The sequence below is a fragment of the Macaca thibetana genome, chromosome 12 (assembly GCF_024542745.1).
Source record: "Macaca thibetana thibetana isolate TM-01 chromosome 12, ASM2454274v1, whole genome shotgun sequence".
Lineage (NCBI taxonomy): Eukaryota > Metazoa > Chordata > Mammalia > Primates > Cercopithecidae > Macaca > Macaca thibetana.
In genome coordinates, this window is record NC_065589.1 from 5,588,201 (window position 1) to 5,602,828 (window position 14,628).

The window sequence follows — 14,628 nt, forward strand, 5'->3', positions numbered from 1 at the left end:
CAGCAAGCAGGCCCCGGTGGTCTCTGCTCTGCCTGGAGGGGGAAAAGGGTGGGGATGCATTTCGGGGCTGAAGCTTACACCCCAGTGCTTCCCTGAGAAGCCCCCATGCTATGGGCTAAGATAGGGTCCCGGCTGCAGGCGGGTTTCCTGCGTGGGCTCACATGATGTCACAAAGCTCGTGTGTCCTTGTCCATGGTTGACCCAGTTTCCTCGAGGTTGGCTCCACCTCAGACAGGCCCTCCGCCCAGTACTGCAGCAGCGACTGCCTCGCGTCTTCTCAGGCTAGTCCAGCAGGAAGGAGGGAGAGGCTCTTTCCGGGGAGTCCAGCCCCGGCGGTGTCATGTGCCCACGTGGACCAATCACTGCCGCGAGGGTAGTGAGATGCTCTGATTGGCTTAGATCTAGGTCATGTAATCAACCCCGCCCAGAGTCGATTACTGGGCTTAGAGACAGGGCGGGGTGTTTCCCAACTTAAGTGTGGATGCAGTTACCAAGAGAATGCATTTTAGGAGTCAAGATCAGCGGATGACAACCAACATTTGTAGAGTGGTCACTGCCTGCAATACGGATAATGATGTCCAACCTCTGGGTTGTTGAGCGAGTTCAATGAATTAATGCATGTAAAGTACATAGAACAGTGCCTGGTGCACAGCAAGCTCTCAGCAAATGTCCACTGTTTGCCAAGCAGCAGTCTCAGCACCTCTTGCACCGTATTACTTCATCCTTTTACAGCAGCCCCATCAAGTGGATGCTATTTTCTCCACTTTACAAATGAGGAAACCAAGGCTCAGAGGGGTTATGTAACTTACCTGGGGTCACACAACTAGTGAGGGATGGAGTCAAGATTTCAACCAGGACAGTTTGACCTCAGAGTGTGGGTGCTTAACCCTTCCACAGTGCTACTGCAAGAGGGATGCGCATTCTGTATAGATGCCCATTCTATGTATTAGAGCCAATGGCAGTAGGCTGGACGGAAGTGTATTTAAAGCACCCCATAATATAATAGTATAAATAGGATTCTCCCAGTGGTCAATTTTCACTCTAGTTTTAATTTGGAAACCCTTTAAAACTACATTAGTGCTTTTCAGAAACAATTCTGAAACATGAGGACTAGCAATACCTTCCTGTCATCCCAGCGGCCTGAGAGAGTTAATGTAGCTTCCAAGACTTTGTAACTTACAACCAGGGAGGAACTTACATGCTGGGAAAGTGTAATTCAATGAATAATGGGAATCTGGATTAATTCCCAAATAAAGTTGTTATCGTAAGGATTATGAAGAGGGGAAAAAGACATTTAGCAGAATCTCCAGGGGCAGATATTAGACATGAAAATCAAACTTTGCAGTGCTTTAAATGTTATTTATCATGTCTTTTTCTTTTCTGTGTCCAGCGTCTGGCGCCCCAGGCCTGTGATCATATTGTTTTAAATGGACAGGATCACAAGTGGCTGCTCTCACGTGGAAGTAAGGGCAGGGAAAGACAAATGAGGCACAGATGAGACACGAATGTGTTCTGTGTTTGTGAACACAGAACACAGGATGTAGGTGGTGTGCCCAGTTCAAGTTCAGCACCGAAAACCCTTTTCTGGGAGCTTAACATCAGGATTTTTTCATCAAGTCAATCAGAGGAGACTGGGAAGTTAAACAAAGTAGTCCTGCCTCCCCTTTACTTATATCCCAGGATCAGTGGGGCTTAACTGTGTGTGAACTGGGGTGATGAGATGTCAGCTTTGTTCATCCCCTGCAGGGGGTGCTGGTCAACTCCAGGAGGAACCTTCAGCCAAGGGCCACGGGGAGTTGCTTCCCATCTAAACAGAAGCCAAGCCAAAACAACTGCCATCGTGAGCTCAGTCGGGGTCAGCGTGTGCCATGCTGTCATTGTGTGCGATTTCAGGGAGGTCCCTAATGACACTAGTAATTCCTTCCAGCAGATTGCAAATCCTGAGATTCCTTCAAAACTAGTCCATTGGAGGCCAGGCATAGTGACTCATGCCTGTAATCCCAACACGTTGGGAGGCCGAGGTGGGTGGATCACATGAGGCCAGGAGCTCGAGACCAGCCTCGCCAACAAGGCGAAACCCAGTTTCTACTAAAAGTACAAAAATTAGTGGGGTGTGGTGGCACACGTCTGTAATCCCAGGGAACCCAGGGAACTGAGTTCAACCAGCAACCTAACGGAGCAGGGACGGGCCTTCCCCAGAGCTCCGGGAAGGGATGCAACTTGCCGATACTTCGATTTTAGTCCAATGAGATCTGTACTGAACTAATGACCTGCAGAACATAGCATCAACTTGTGCTGTTTTAAACCACAACGTTTATGGCAATTAGTTACAGCAATCAAAGATTCACACAGGGGTACAGGGGAAAGCTGTGCCTGCTTCAACGTGGCCCATAGCCTGAGCCCTTTGGCGAGGGGGCTGTGGGCAGAACGTGATGGAGCAGTTTTCGCGTGTGCCCAGGTTCCCAGGTATGATGCCCCGTGGGCGACAGGGCGTTTGCCTACCTTGGTATGGAGCACAGCCTGGCCACAGCAAGGACAGGTGCTCCACACGCTGGGGTCCTCAGGAGTCTGCCCCGAATGTTCTCCCAGAAGGCATCTGCAGCCGTGGTAGAAGGGGGTGCAGCCCTCCTTGGCTCTGTGACCAGCAGGTGGTAACAAAGAGAGTTCAAGGAAAGATGCCCAGAGATGCGTCTAACTGGGGGCCTTGCTTTACATGGGAGGAGTTAGAAGCTTGTAGAACTTGAGTACCTATAGCAAGCTGATCGTGTTAGGGAAATTCAAGATAAACAAGCACATTTTCAACCTCCGTGAGCCTCGGTGTCCTCATCTGTACAATGGGAAAATAGTCGTTCACAAAGCTTACTATGAGAATGAATTAAACACCAAGAGCCCAAGTGCCTGCTTACACCCAGTGCATGCAGCCACCTCGTTCCGGTTCCTTCCTCCTTCTCCTCGTCTTGTTCTCTGACTGTGCTTTATTCTGGGATGACACCCCGGCTCTACCTGTTTGCTTCAGGCCTCGGCAGAGCTTATCGCGGCGCTCCGCGAGGCACCTTTGGTTGTCCGACGTGGATTTACGCCAGCATCTGCAGTCGCTTTGGCTGAGACGCCTCCAGTGCCCCCCGGGTGCAGGGTGGGTCCTTATGTGGAGGGATGCGGAGTTTCCCAGGGGGTGGGGCAACGCTTTCCTTGCTCCAGGTGTTTATGGTTGAAGTTGACGGTGATCGTAGACTAGGGGTGGCGGGCTGCTGGGAAGGTTCCTGTTCTGGGGATTGGCCAGACCCACTACATTATGCCAAAAAAAATCCCAGCAAGTTGCTGAAGGGGGATGTAGGAGTGAGGAGAGAGAAATTTTGAGCAAAATGGGCATATGGAGGGACTGTGTGTGTGGGCGCTGTGTAGGGCAATGGTCCCCCAGGGGTGGCCCCAGAGAGACCCTGTGAGTGGCACAGCAGCCGTAATAAGACACCTGGGCCTTGGGCTCAGGCCAGCAACTTAATGTTCAGTCTTATTTCCAGAAAGTGGGACAAGCCTACTGGGGCAAGCCTGAGATGGGTCTGAGCCCTCGAGTGGGAAGGGTCTGGTAGGGTGGGATGGAGCAGATGTGGGAGGCTGGGGAGGAGAGGCCAGCCCGAGTGTGGTAACCAGGTTTCAGCAAGCCTGGGACCGTGACATCGTGTTCTTGGGAAATGCAAAAGGCAGACCACAAGGTGGTGCTCACCACAAAAGAATTCCAGGACCAGTCAAAACCCGGAGAGTGCCAGCTTTTTATTCACCCCGGATTTACGAAAACAGCAATATGGACAAAAGACATTTGAGGCTCTCCTGGGCATGCTTTCCCTTTTCTTCTTTTATGGTGTTTTTCTAGTTTGTTTCAGGCAAGCTCGCCCTTCATTATTGGAAAGTCTTGTTCAGAACAGTTGGTGTCTTCACAGTGACTGCAAGTACTAATGAATACACACAAACACACACGCACGTGCGCGCGCGCGCGCACACACACACACACACACACCCTGCAATAGGTGGCTTTCTAGATTGATACCCCCACCCCAGGGTACTAAGAGGGGTAAAGCCAGAGTCCGGTAGGGTGTCCTTCAGGATGTGACCTGTGACTTTGTTGTTGTCCTGAAATTCTCAGGATAGGGAGGATTTCAGTTTGATGCAAAAAATATTCTATTTCTATAACACATATTTTTGCTTTTTTTGTACCGCACGATCCTCCGTCGTCTCTCACTTTCCCCACACACTATTACATGCGTCATTAACTCTCAAGGTCCTGCCAAGACAAGCAGCTCCCCTTCAGCTGTTGAGAGCGATGTGGGACTCACCCTGCCCAGCGCATTGCCGTGAGGACACGAGGTGAAGCCCGGCGGGGCAGAGGTGCGCTGGGAAGGAGCCCGGGCCTTGTGAACTTTGCATACAAGAGTGTTTTGTATCCGTGTAGAAACTCACATAAACAGCAAATTATCATAGTTTTTTCCCTCTTCTGTCTCTTGGTGTATTGTATATGTGTGAATGTGTGTAAATAAAGTATTAATTTCAGTGCAGTGTGAGATATCCTCACTGAATCCTGCCCACCTCTCTCGGCCAGGCTGATTCAAGGGGGCCCTGCCTGGCATCCTTCCTGCTCCACCAGCCATCACGAGGCCACCTTCCATGAGCTCCATTTCCACGACTGGCCCATCTGGGTATCACAGTTCCAACCAGAATGCGTGTTTGGTCCCTGGGGCTTCTGGATAACTTGGAGCTTTGTGAGAACTCCAGAAGGATTTCTTCTGAAGAACCAAACCCATGTTTCATAGGCGACACACAGTTTGCTCCTTTCAACATGCACACGAAACACACATTCATGAAACAGCAAACAAGAGCAGCCTCGGCATGATCTGAGAGTCTGCCAATCCCTTCCTCACCAGAGGAGGGCTCAAAACCATGTTTTCACGTCCTCGGATTCTGGGGCGCAGCCCTCAGGGACAGCTTGGGGTTGCGGCCAGAACACAGCAGGCAGGACCCAGAGCTTCTCCCCTGACCCCACCTGGCACATGGCTCAGAGCCGGCGGGGCTGGTCAAGGGTTGCTTTTCCAGTATGGTTTGCTCATTTTCTTTTGCTGTTCTTGTTCCTGCACTGTATGCTCTGTCCCTGCTCCTCAAGGGTTTCAAGATCAAGATGCTTATTGTCGAGAACTGTCTTCCTTTCAAAAATGGCTTTTACAGTTCTGGCCTCCAAATGCAGGATTTTACCTACACTGCTACCTCATTCAACATTTAAAAAACAAAACAAAAATAGTTCACATGATTATAATTTTTCCATTTGCTAATGGGCAAATGAGGGTTGAAAGTGCAACTGCCCGCAGAGCCCCTTGACAAAATCTGCAGAGAAAAGTTTCTTTTCTGTTTTTGGGCAGGAACTAGAAAATGCTGCGCCTCATGGCTCCTGTAGACGCTCCTCCACCACTGAGCTGGGCTTGGCTTCACAGTGGGCTCATAGGTTCCATTTAAAATATTAACCCTCAGCAGAAACTACAATTTCAGATGGATGTAGAGTTTCCTACGGCTGTTGCTTCACCTGTCATCTGGAGAAAGCTGCCTGTACAGTCTTCCCAACTTTCCACAGATAAAGGTGAAAACAATGCAAGAGGAAAACAGAGATGACGACCTTTCCTTAAGGCAGAAACTGGGAAGAAGGGATGCCTGAGAGGAGCAAAAGGACCCCGATGCCATGAATGGCCTCGGTGTGAAACGCAGAGGGCCTCAGTTTGTGTCCCAGCACAGAGACCACCTACACAAAGTTTTGTTCTTGTTTGTGTTTTTAACTTTTCCCCTGTCCCCGATGGAGACACCTGTGCCTGTGCTCCGGGGGAACTCAGCAGCGCCTGTGCTCCATTCCTTGGCTGCTTCTGTGAGTTGAGCAGAACGCCTTTCTTCTCGTTTCCATCAATCACCTCTCTTTGCTCTCAGCCCGCTCACTTCCCCATCTTCTACACCTCAGCCAAGATGCACCATCACAGAGACAGGAAGGAGGGGCTGCCGAGGACCCCAGGAACGCGGCCTCAGGAGTCACCATGCAGGTGAAGAAGGGAGGCGCCCTCACATTCGGGCAGCCTGGGAACCGGGATGTGTTCCGTGCAGTGACAGCTCCCAGCACCCTGAAACCATGACGGCGGAGGAGGCAAGGCAAGACCCCTCCTGCGGAACAGCCATCCACAGGGGCGATCTGGCGAGGAGTAGGAAGCAGGTAGTCTTACCCCAGGTCCCCTAAGAAGCGGTGCAAAGAAATGGATCAAATAGGCAACCATTTCATCAGGGAAAATGCCTAAGAGAAACTGGGGGGAAGCTGGGGGGAGCTGGAATAGCCTTCAGACTGTGGTGTGAGTCTGACCCCAGTGAAGGAGAGAGGAGGGATGGTTGCGAGCAGGTGGCCCCAGGAAAGTTCTGCAAAGCCACGGGGCATCCTCAAGCCTGAACCAGAAGACCCAGCCCCAACCTCTCCCCAGGGTGGACCTGCCTAGCTCAGCCGCTGGCTGGGAGCAGCCTGTGGGAAACGTGGCTCCATGCAAATATTTAACAGTCAATAAGCCACAGCTGAGGAAGCATGGCCACACAACCGTGTTAGTCCATTCTCGCACTGTTACAGAAAAATACCTGAGACTGGGTAATGTATAAAGGAAAGAGGTTGAATCGGCTCACACTTCCACAGGCTGTACAGGAAGCGTGGCAACATCTACTTCTGGGGTGGCCTCCGGGAGTTTTTACCCATGGTGGAGGCAGTGAGGGAGCAGGCATCTCACCTGGCAGAAGCAGGAAGGAGAGAGAGAGCGGGAAGGTGCCCCACTTTTGTTTTTTTTTTTTAAAGAAGACTTGCTCTGTCACCCAGGCTGGAGTGCAGTGGCATGATCTCAGCTCACTGCAACCATTGCCTCTTGGATTCAAGCGATTCTCCTGCCTCAGCCTCCCGAGTAGCTGGGATTACAGGTGCACACCACTACACCCAGCTAATTCTTTTATTTTTAGTAGAGATGGGGTTTCACCATTTTGACTAGGCTGGTTTCAAACTCCTGACTGCAAGTGATCCACCTGCCTCGGCCTCCCAAAGTGTTGGGATTACAGGTGTGAGCCACTGCTCCCAGCCTACACACTTTTATACAACCAGATCTTGTGAAAACTCTGTCACTATACACTACCAGCGGCAGACGGTGGCAAACCATTCATGAGAACTCTGCCTCCATGTTGCACTCACCTCCCCTAGGTCCTCCCTGACACTGGGGTTACAATTCAACATGAGATTTGGTCAGGGACACAGAGGCAAATCATATCAACAACGATTTGAAAAGTCATATGCAATGGGAGAGGGAAATCATGGGAAATAATAGAAAAGGAATTCTTTTCAGCAATGAAATCTGCTGACATCAAGATAAATACATATATACATGCATATATATACACACACACACACACATATATATATATTTAATATGAAGTCTACTTCAAACCCAAACAATAGAGAGATGGATTTATGCATACCTGAAAATGAGCACTATATCTCTATTAAATAGGTAATATTGAAAAATACCCAATGGCATAGAACAATGTTCTAAAATGAAAATAACAGGTGAAAAACAGTAAATACAAAGTAAAATGTCATGTTTCATAAAACTTCTTACCAGTGGTTCTCTCTGTGTGATGGGATTACAGATGATTTTTTTTGTTTTATTATTTCTCTATTATTATTATTATTATACTTTAAGTATAATATATAATGATTTTTGTGTTTTACTATTTTCTTAAAAAAAGGAATACATGTTGTTTTGTACCTTTAAGAGATTTTAAGAGCACCATGGCATGGGTCTGGCTCTCCTAGTATGTCAAGGTGCCTGCCTGTCATCCGTGGGGTCGCAGGTCGGCACTGCTCGGGGAGTGGAGAGTCGGTGCCCCTTCCCTACGCCGCTGCCCCCACCGCGATGAAGTTTACCAGGGAGCCCCCAGCCACTGGGGACTGGGGTCTTATTGTCCCTCTGCTCCTCCTCTAGGCAGAAATGTGAGTGCCCCCGGAATTGACATCTCCCGGGGATGGGATTGAGAGAGGGGGGAGGCAGGGCATGCCAGCCTACCTGAGCTCACAGCCCTTGCCAACTCCTCTGGGTAGGGGCTGAGCTGGGCTTCATGTTACCCACCTTGGGGTCAACCAGTGCTGCCCCCAGCATGGTTTGCAGCAGTCGCCTTCTGCTTGCCAAATCTCCAATAGCCCCCTCCCTCTGCAGGCTGCCCAGCCCCCAGAAAACATGCTGGGCAGGTTCTCCCAGGTTGTGCTCCAGGCTGAGCACAGATGCATGTGACGTCCCCACCGCCAGCACTGTTAAATTAAGCCATGTCCAAGGACCCACAACACCCCAACACCTAGGTATTAAGCAGATTCTTTGGAATGCAAGTCCAGTGAATGCATTCCCGTCCTGTCACATGGCTCCGTGAGGTTCTATAAACAAAGACCCTAATATGTTAACTACTCTTTTGGGTTATAATGTAATCTCCCTGCCAGTGGTCTGGATTTTTAAAAAATGGATTATTTCATCTCTCAGGTTTTTGGCACCTGTCTTTTCTGACCATAGGGGAAAAAGTCTGGCAGAAGCAAGCCTTGGCTGGCCACGTGCACCTCATTCCATGCCATTCCAACTGTCACTGTGCTCCCAGGCTCACATAGTAAGAACCAGCTTTCCTGCTTCATGATTTTGCAGCTTAATGGGATGGATATGGTATGGCTTAATTAGAGGCCTAGTCTCATTTTGACAGTCTTTTGTGCGCCCTACATATTCCAGCCGCTATCATTATTACTGGAAATGTGAAAGTGGACATTGGCAATGGGTTGGCCTCCACAAAAAGCCGTGAGAATCGAACTGTACAAACCAAGCTAGGAACGCCTAGCCAAGTTTATTCTAAAGCATTAGCTCATATTGTTAGACAGCTGTCTTTTGGCTAAAACTGGGGGAAACATCAATTAAATTCCTATTTCAGGGGTCAGAGTTATAGATTATTAATGAAAGCACTGAGTTGTACTTGCTATATCTGTCACCAGAAAGAGAGTAATTTAGCTTCTAGACAGGCACAATCGCAGACGCGCACAGAGGCTGGAAGACGGTGCACCCCGTTGAGATACATGTCTCATCCGGTCCGCCACATGCAGCCGGAACCAGGCCAATGCCTGGGTGTCCCTTCTGTCCTGTCCTCCTCCCTCTTCTCTCTTGTCCCCACATTCCTTCCAGAGTTTCCCATACATGCATCGCTCTCAGGCTCCCTTCCATTGGGGGCCAGAGGTTCTCACAGAGCACAGAGAAGGAGACCATTGGCCCCTGGGACCATCAGGGCAATGATCTAGAAGTCAAGCAAATGTTCTAGCCCTTCAGGGTCTTAAAGGCGAGTCACTTGGGGTGAACCAAACATTTCTCATGCACACAATGGCTCTCTCATAATCATGACGTTGCATTCTGTTTGCAAAGTCTGCCTTTCTTTGCTCTGTGTTACTGAAGATCCTCTTCCTACCAGGGATGAGAGAGTGAAGGGAACAAAAGGTTGGCTGAGAGGACAAGTCCATTTGTCCACCTCATACTCCCACTGTGATTGCACGTGCCGCCCTCATCTCTATCCTCACTTTTTTCCCAGTCAACTTGTACCCAACTGTTCTAGGGAGATTACAAGGGAAGAAGGCTGAGGTAGAGAGCGGGGCCTCTATACATTTAAGCTCATAGAGATACAGAGCATATGAAGATATGGGAATTCAGAGAAGTTTCATCCAACAGAAATATAATGTTAGTCACATAGTAACTTTGAGTTTTCCAGTATCTGTATTAAAAACAGAAAATATAAAACAGGCAAAATTAATTTTAATACTATAACTTATTTAACCCAATATATCCAAAATGCTATTTCGTCATGTAACCAATTACATGATGAGCTTATTAATGATATATTTTATAGTTTTCCTACCAAATCTTTAAAATCTAGTATGTATTTTCTACTTACTTTACATCTCAAGGCAGATGCTAAATTTTCATTAGAACTACTTGATCTGTATTTAAATTTCATAAGATCTGCAGTTAAAAACTTAAATTCACACGCCCAAGTGTCCCCAAAGATACTTCAAAGTTTTCCAATAACTGAATCAAGTCCCAGTTTTAATTTACAATTAATTAAAGTAAAATTAAAATTAAAAATTTAGTTTTTCAGTTGCCCCAGTCACACTTTAAATACTCAGTAGTCACGGGTGGCTAGTGGCAGCCACGTTGAGCATGTGGATTCAGAATCTATGTGTATTTTGTTTCCAAGGATTGTAAAGTAACAGCAGCAGCAGCAGCACTTGAATATGATACAAACAAATAGGAAGCCTCAGGAAGACGCTTCACAGAACTGTCAGCCTGTGGAGTTGTTTCCCCACGAGAGTCTGGAGTTAGAAAGAGGTATCCAAATCTGGGAGGTTCAATTCCTAAAGTTCTTTGTCCCAGAACTGCTACCTTAAATTGCGATCCCACAACAAGCTCAGCATGCAGCTTTCCCACTCATTGCTCCGTCAGCTCCTAACTCACTTTACTGAAGACTTACCTCACTTTAGCTTGCATGACCTCTGAGGGCAGCAGCCATTTTTAACCTCTGATGCTGGGGGTAACTAGCCCATATTGCTTTCGGGTCACTAAACTTCTTGCACAATTTGAATTTTTATATGAAAATTGGGGTAGACAAGAAAGCTTTCTGGCAGAGCAACTCTCTTGGAGTTAACCGTGCCTGCTCTTGTTCATTGAACATGTATGTGTTTGTAACTGAAAACCAAGAGGTAGCAGAAGTACGTCTTTCATGCAGAAATAGTTCACTCCTGAATACTGATACAACAGTTTTCCTGTCAGTCCTGCCTCAGTTGCTGTCAAAACAAATGAGTCCTCAATAACTGTTATAAGTGTGTTCAAGGCCCTCCTTGCTTTAAGGTGTTGGTTACTGATGGTAGAGAGAGGGTTGAAAATTGAGGTGCTACAACTGCTCCCCAGTGAGAGGTATACCATCTGCTCAGGTTGGGCAGGCAGTGTGAGTCATTTCCAAGTTACCTTTTCTGCCTCCAGTGTGTGTGTGTGTGTGAGTGTGCGTGTGAGTGTGTGTGTGAGAATGTGTGTATATGTGTGTGTGAGCGTGAGTGTGTGTGTGAGTGTGTGTGTGTGAGTGTATGTGTGTGAGTGTGTGTGTGTGAGTGTGTGTGTGAGTGTTTAAGGAGGGTACAATATGCCCAAAGAAAGCCCCACGTGCCCGCAGGCCCATTGATAATCCAATACCCCCAAGTTAGCGACTATCTCCCCACAATCTCCTTCCTGAGAGCAGACGACAGCACTCGTCACTGATCCAAACTCCCGAGAATCTCCTGGGATCCAGAGGGTGATGGTTTTTTCTCCAATTCTTCCTGTTTTTTGTGCCAGTTCCCACCACAGCACAGCAAGGTGATGAGAGACTCCAATAAAAGCTTGTGCTTTCTCATCCTTCAAAAATCATGCCTCAGATTTTTCATTTTGAGGCCAAGCATAATTTTGACTCTAATTGGTTTCAGGCTTCAATCAGTGACATGACTCATAATCAGGATCCTTGAGTGCAAACTCACAATCCCATCCCCTAGCCCCAGGCTTCCTTTTCCAGCATCTGTGGGAATCCTTTTGTCCTTGATCTTTACTGTAAGGTATTTTGAAGACTTTGATGTATTAACTCCTCAGCCATCTCCCTCCCCTAATTTTCATTTTTTTCCTGGAATTAACCTTTAGTCTTTTGCAAAATTCCCTTTCCTTCGTGGGTGTAACCCTCTGGGCCAGGGAGAATTCTGGGCCCCTGTTAGCATTTATTGCCATAGGTGCCAGTTACCTCCCCATTTGCTCTCAGATTTTTAAATAAACACACAGGGTGCTCAGGTCGATTTGAATTTCAGAAAAACAATGGATAAATGTTTGTATAACTGAATACCAAATATCGCATGAGGCATAGTTATGCTAAAAATTTTTCATTGTTTATCTGATATTCAAACTGGGCATTTGTGTTTGATCTGGCAACCTCACTCTTTGGATTGATCCCTCCCCTTCCCTACTCTGATCACCATCACACGAGATGTCCCCTCTCAGCTCCCTTGCCCTTCAGATCCTGGAAGAATTTGGTTGAGACTGGTGGGCCAGAGGCCGGGAAGAGCCAGGCTGCATCTCCTTTCTGTTCTTCTTGTGGAGTCTCCAGCTACAACTTAGTGTCTCCATGGCTCAGGCCGTGCCTGGATTTTCCTGCCTCTGTTGCCGTTTTCACTGGGTGACCTGGATCCCCGGGTGCTGCCAGGATGCTCCTCCCTGTACCCGCCCAGCACTGAGATGGTGGCAGCAGCTGCCCACTGTGCTAGTCTTCCCATTGTCTGCCGTCCCCTGCTTAGAGACTCCACTTGCCCAGTACCTGTTTAAGCAATTTCCTGTATTAGATTTCATCTGTTTGAAATGTCGAGTGTGGCTGCTATTTCCTTGAATAACCCTCGATTGAGAATGGCTTTGCTGTTTATTTCTCCAGTTCTCAAGAGCCCCCTCATCCTTCTTCCTTCAGTCTGTCAAACACTGTCTTTGCCTGTTTCCTCTCTTGTTTTCTTCTCAGCTGCCTTTGCCTGTAAAGACGGAGCTGTCATAGGCCATACACAAATAAGGTGTTATCAGTATTAAAGTGCCAAAATGTCCTTCTTTATAAATATCTAAGATGCAAGCCTGGGAAACGATGACACCATCCCTCACCTGCGGTCCCATATTGTCATCAGCAAAGTTTAGTCATGGTTCTTGAGGAGAAAAGGAAGGGTTGTGACGGGAGCGAATCCACCTGGCTCTGTTTTCACCATGGAGTGTGCATCCCATCAGCTTGTGTGAAACAGAAGAAAGGCTGCGCTGTCCTGCCGCAGAGCAACGAGGGGGGCTAACGCTCAGTCTTCGTCTCCTGTTCCTTCCCAGAGAGGCATCCACATATTTGCTCCTCACCAATCCACAACTATAAAATTAAACCACATTTTCAGTTAATAATGAGATGTTAATGTCATGAGAGATGCCTAATCATTTAATTGCCCAAAAAAGCCCTTCTCAAATTATTTCCAAGTAACATTGACAAGTATCAGAGACAGCTGCCCCGTGTGTTCAGGAGTGGGCGCCGCGATCATCCAGCGAGTCTCCTGGTCATGCCATTCTGCTGCCTCTGCTTCCGTGACTCTCCCGAGGACACGGCTCCACAGGGCCCAGCTGGGATCTGCCTTGGGTGCACGGCGTCCTCCATGGCCCGCTTTGACTATGGAATACACTTGCCCTTAATTCTTCAAAGCATAGCAATAATCAGCCTGTAGCTTCAAAATTGTATGGAAATTTGTGAGTTAATGGAAGGGAAAAATATTACAAGAAATGCATATGTTACCTTCAGAGCCCGCGGCTGAAGGCTTCCTCTCCCTGTTCCACATGGCAGGAGCCTGTGGACTGCATTGGTGAATTTTCAGAACATCTGTTTACTTTTGAGTCCAAACCAGACTGGCAAAGGCTCCCACAAACAAATTATGCAATTCTTTGCTTTTTGTCCCTAGATTGGCCTCTTCCTGTCACTTGTGACACTGGGACCACTGACTCTCGTCAAGAGAAACATGACATTTCTCACAGGGGTGTAGACTAGCCCCCCAAGGTAATCATGCAATAGCCCTAACAGCAATTCATGCACTGGGGTGTTCGTGAATTAACATTAAATAATATTACAAAATGGACAGCAGGGGAATTCAGTGCCTTCTTATATCACCCTGAGAGTGGAGCCTACAAATCCTCCTGAGTCTTTGAGGTTCTCTATTCCTGTTATCCTTGAACAAGAAAATGTGCACATGTACACACACACACACACACACACACCACTAATTTCACTGAAAGCACAAGAATGAGCAGTAATAGATATGCACAGGTCAGTCTAAATGAGTATTTATCAAAACAGATTTTTCTATTTTGCAGATGTGAATTTAGAACTCTGCCTACATCTTAAAAAAACCTCTCCAATAACCACCCACAACAATTTACCTCCTTAGAATTCTATTATTGGATATTTCCTTCTTAGAAGAAGGTTTTCTTTTTCCTGAGGAAGGCACCTCTGTGAGCTGTTTAATTATGCAAATGTGAGCAAGGATGGTGAGCAGGGTGGGGAGCCCGAAAGGCAAATTCAAATATCTATTCTCGGCAGCAGAAGCTGCTAATAACCTAAATAACAGATATTTTAAATTAAGAAATAATTGGGAGACTTAAAAATATATAGTGAGTATTCTTTTAGCCAACCATCAGCTCTAAGTAATGCTAATATACTAACATATTTAGATGTTTGTTTGATGTTTTTATTTTAAATAAGACATTATAGATAAAGTTCAAACCCCATTTTATTATCCCCTGGTCCTCTCTTCCAATTTTCTCTTTCCTGATGCATCACCTCCCCTGTGTTGGCTTAGGTGTTTCTCATACATATGTTTATGTTTCTCTATATAAAACTGGTATACAGGATACCTTTGCACGTTTTGAAATTAAGTAAACTTTTTCAGACAGAATATATTTTTCTTCAAATTGGATTATTTTTACTCAATATTTAATGTCA

The 14,628-nt window shown here is 47.1% G+C and overlaps 1 protein-coding gene and 1 long non-coding RNA gene across 2 annotated transcripts in view; one reads left to right on the plus strand and one right to left on the minus strand.

Annotated features, from left to right (window-relative positions):
- Positions 1-7,669, plus strand: part of LOC126932630 (uncharacterized) — a 28,985-nt gene extending 21,316 nt beyond the window's left edge. The window contains exon 3 of the long non-coding RNA XR_007718251.1: positions 4,592-7,669. This is a non-coding gene — a long non-coding RNA (uncharacterized LOC126932630). The remainder of the gene's footprint in view (positions 1-4,591) is intronic.
- Positions 1-14,628, minus strand: part of COPS8 (COP9 signalosome subunit 8) — a 439,461-nt gene that overhangs the window by 34,253 nt on the left and 390,580 nt on the right. The gene's annotated exons all lie outside the window — the stretch shown is intronic.